Source organism: Spinacia oleracea, chromosome 4, assembly GCF_020520425.1.
Source record: "Spinacia oleracea cultivar Varoflay chromosome 4, BTI_SOV_V1, whole genome shotgun sequence".
Lineage (NCBI taxonomy): Eukaryota > Viridiplantae > Streptophyta > Magnoliopsida > Caryophyllales > Amaranthaceae > Spinacia > Spinacia oleracea.
This window is the reverse complement of record NC_079490.1, coordinates 124,175,147-124,179,841: the sequence shown is the minus strand read 5'-3', so window position 1 is coordinate 124,179,841 and position 4,695 is coordinate 124,175,147. Positions and strand designations below refer to the sequence as shown.

Genomic DNA, 4,695 nt, shown 5'->3' with positions numbered 1-4,695 from the left:
CCAAGCCTTCTAAGAAAAGCCAACCCATTTTGCCCCAATTGGACTAAAAACATAACCCAACATTTTGGGCTCACAAACACAAGATAAATGACTTACTTGTGCAACAAGTGGGCTGGACCCACAACAGCTAAACCAAACGACGTAAAATGATTGAAAAGGGAAAAATCGTTTTCCATAAAAACGTTTTACACCCTACCAAATGAAGCCTATTAACAAGTGTAATTTAACTCTCACAAAGAGAAATACTAGGAACCGATATCTTCAAATCTTCTGCTCTAATGTGAACAATGAACCATGCGGAAGTGCATTACCTCTTTCTGAAAGCGGTCCATGCTTGATATTAAATTTTGTGCTTTCAGCTGATCATTAAGAAGAGTGGCATGCACTGAGTCATTGTGCACAATATCATCTTCATTCTTTGTTACCCCTGAAAGATCTTCTGTGGATTTGGTTACCAAGGCATCCTGCATATATGGTCAAATTGGTTCTTCTTGAAATCAGAAAAAAGGAACACATAAGCAATACTTTAGATCTTAAAGAAACTTGAACATTAAAGTTAAATACAATGTAGACCTGAAGCTGACAGTGAGGTCAGCATATCTTAAGAATTTGTAATTTGTTTCAAAACAAAAGCTCTGACACATAGATTTTACATTCGAGATAGAAAAGTAAAATTAATTATTCGGTTTTTTCATGAAATGCCCCTGAGGTTTGCAATAATGCACCAAATACCCCTGCGCGTTTCAAAACTCATAGAATACCCCTATTTTTCCGTACTGTACATTAAATGCACATGTACTTAACGGACGTTAGCCTGCCGTTAGCTGTGTTTTACCATTCTACCCTTAATTCATATTTGGGGCTATTAAGGATGAAAAACCCTAAAGAAAAAAAAAAAAATCTCAATCTTCTTCGCTTTCTCTCTCATCTCCCCTGTTCTTCTTCCTTGAATTCTACTCAAACGCTACAAAATCTGGGTGTTCTTTGGGTGAATTCGGGATAAAAAGGGGATATTTGAAGCGATTTCGATCTCACCCCCAATTCATCAATGGCAGATTCACCTCAAATTACTCAGAAACACAAGGCTCCATGAGGGTTCGATCTCACCCCCAATTCATCAACAGCCATTGATCTTCTTCCAGTGATTTGGTGGTGCAAGTGGTGGGAAGTCCGGCGAATCCACCATTGTCGCCGACGAAGGTTGAAGGCTGGCCAATTCCGCAAACTCCAAGAAGAGGAAGGAACCTGAGAAGTTGCAGAAGGTTGAAGAAGTGGGTCCTGTTTGGTGGGTTGAAACCTCCAAGAACATCTCCCTTCATTTTCAATTCGATCCAGATGGTCAATTCTCTGCTAATCTCTCTTTCTTCTCTTTCTCTTGATTTCGCGTTTGTAATTGTGGTTGCAAATTTGCAGGGAATAAAAAATTTAGGGGTACTTAAGATGCAAATTGCTTTTATTATTTTGTATATTTATTGAGATTGGTGGGATTATTGGAAATTTGAAGTTTAATTTTTGAGAATGAGATTTTTGGGTTGTGTTACTTTGAGATGAATTTTTGTGGAAATTTAATTCAATTTAACATGATAATTTGATTTTGTCTATTTTTCCTTCCTTTTAATGATAGATTCCAGAAATGAATTTGTTGTCTACAGATCCCTTAATATTGATATTGTGGATTGTGGATTAAGCCTAATTAGTAATTTACTTGTGAGTTATCAGGAGTTCGTATTAATGTTTGTTTATTCAGAGGTTTAATTGGTTATTTTGAGGCCTCTAAACATGGAGGATCTGAGGCAAGCAAAGAACCAAGTAATGAATTGTAAAATCCAAGAATATGAACTTGAAAATTTATTTCAAACACTATATAAAATGTTAAATCTTACAACTTTGCACTTCCTGTACTGCAGTTTCTGATAGTTTTGCTTATGAGGGTGCAGTACTGAACGAACTAAAGCAGTGGAAGGAGCTCTATGGAGAAGGAGGGTCAAGAAATGAGCAACTTACTTACTTCTTATAGGAAGGTGGTATGGAGAAGGCGGGTCAAGAAAGAAGGATCAGTTGTAAGAGAACTCTGAGTCCTCTTTGGCAATAGATACATATCATAAGGCACTGAAGGAAGCTTATGTAATTTGTATTTCTTGTTAAACACTTTTGGTGGGCGGGTGGGAAAAAGCGAGTTTTAGATATAGATGCAACGAGGGCTTACATATATCTACTTATACCGTATTCTGTATTAAGAGTTTGCTCATGTTGTATAAGAAAAATAAAGCCTAATTTAACTTACAATTAATTTATGTACTACCAGTTACTGTGGCAGTAGCCATTTGTATATTATGTCTTATTTAACTTACAATTAATACTTGTTCTGTCTCTTCTAAGTACTTGAATTTGAAACTGAGTGTCTAATGGTTAATTAAAGTTGGTTTGCATTGCAAACTTCTTCTGTTTATTAATGGAAATTTGTTACAAACTGCTCTACTTCATTGTTACTTTGCTAGGAAAATTAGAAATGCAAAATAGCCGTTAGATTCAAATTCTGCAGTTTAAAAGCAGTTTGGGTATTTGGTGCAAACAACTTTATAAATAGGTGTATACTATGCAAAAACTTTATATGTAGGTGTATTTTATGAATTTTAAACATGACTTAACGGAGGACTAACGGAAAGTCATAATAGGGGTATTTGGTGAACAGTTTTGAAAAAATAGGGGTATTCTATGAATTTTGAAACGCGCAGGGGTATTTGGTGCATTATTGCAAACCTTAGGGGCATTTCATGAAAAAACCGTTAATTATTCCTTTAATTTCACCATGAGGTCCACCACTGTTCTAGTTGATGAAAACCATGCATATTAATAAGACTAGGAAAACTCATAAGTGGAAGAGTAAACTGAAAAATTTGGACAGTCCATTTGAAACAGATCAAACTAGAAAGTAGGCTAGACTAACAGAAACAAAAGGGAGAAAAATAGAAGAGACAGTTAGTAGGTCATTGTGAAGGCTTCAATGCAGGTGCCAACCTATACACCAAGCAAATTTGGATATCATGCTATAGGATTACATCAGATGTTCCATGTAGGCCTTCATGCAATTCTACTCTTGCGCTAAATTATTTATTCATATTCACCACCACTATCAATAGAACAACTATATTTACATCGGATGCAGAACAACTATAGTTGACATAAGCAAGATTAATTTTCTTCATAGAAGTGAACAGACTACAATTTTAAGGAAGTCATAAATCAATAGTAGGCAAGTTTAAGATTAATGTCAAATATCAATGAAGATGAAACACTAAACTTAGGCAGATTATCTTTTTAATAAACCAATAATTTCATACTCATAATTCTACACTTGAACAAGAAAAGGCCAGTAACTACACAGAGCATACAATCCATTCCACCATAAGGCCATAATAGTATATCCATTTGCTCTTTCATGGTCTCCAAGACAGACCTTTAACCATTAATATCATAAGTTACATACTGGTTAAAAAAAATTGGCCCTCGACGAAAGCTCCAGCTGCTTGGCAAATTCATGCATCTCTGCCTGTGCAAATGTCCTCCCCAAATCTGCTTCTACTAAAGCTTCATGAAGTGTGATTGACAACACATCAAGATGTACATTTGCAAGATGCATTTCGCAAAGTTCTTCCTGTATCTTCCCATACAGCTCCTCCTGCGATTTGAGAGACATCTTTAAGTTCTCCAAGAGCCTATCAGTTCCCAGAAGTTGATTTTTGACACTCATACTATGACTCTGGGACATCATAAAACTGTCAGTATCAGAGCCTCTAGCAAGGTCACTCGGCACAGCATCTTGAAGCAATGGTTGTGAAACTTCTGAAAAAGCTTTACGTACAAGATTTTCATTTGTCTCATACATAGAGTGTACCTGTGAAGAAAGAACTTCAAGGTCTTTTTGTAACTTATTCACAGCAATTGAATAATTTAATCTTGCCCTTCGAAGTGCGGCTTCTGATGAAAGAGCTCTTTTCTCTAGCTCTTTGTTACGGAGATCCAAGTTGCATCTCTCCTCAGCAAGTTGTAACAGCTCATTGTTCATCTGTTGATGCATTCCCTCCATCTGAGCCTTAGTGGATGAAACAGTGTATATGCACGAAGAATGTTCATTTCTGAGATTCTGCAATTCACCAAGAATCTGCTTCTGGTTTTCCTCCAGCTCTTGAATAAGTGCTTCATCTGATCCGTCTTTCTCAGAAGGCACTCCTGTTCAGCTTTGGACTCATCTAACTCCCTCAGAAGTTTGAAAATTTCTCCTTGCATTGCATTTGTAGTATCCACTGGACCAGTCCCAGGAGCCAGCAGCCCTGGTAAAAGTACACCTTCTGGATGACACAACTCAACACCTAGACCAGTATCTGACATGACATGATCAGTTTTATGTTAAATCATTCCACCAATAGTTGTCTTTGCTTTTTCAGTTGATAATCCATCAAGCTGATAAACAGAACCCTCGGTTCCTTGTTTGAGATCTTGCACAATACAGAACAATGCCTCTAGATCTGTGTGCATAATTGTTGAATCATTCCCATTGAATCCAAGAAGTGCCTTCTCCTGGACTTCTCTGACCTTATCCTCCAAAACTGAAATGCCCTTCAGCCATCTCAGATTCGTGTCTTGAATTAAGTTATATTGATCTACATCTAGAGTTGTCCTTCTAGGAATTGGAGG

The 4,695-nt window shown here is 36.9% G+C and overlaps 1 long non-coding RNA gene across 1 annotated transcript; it reads left to right on the top strand.

The window, feature by feature from the left end:
• The first annotated feature begins 882 nt into the window (after positions 1-882).
• Positions 883-2,268, top strand: LOC130459790 (uncharacterized). The gene is made up of 2 exons (XR_008919392.1): positions 883-1,338; positions 1,908-2,268. It is a non-coding gene; the product is annotated as an uncharacterized lncRNA (long non-coding RNA).
• The last annotated feature ends 2,427 nt before the right edge of the window (positions 2,269-4,695 follow it).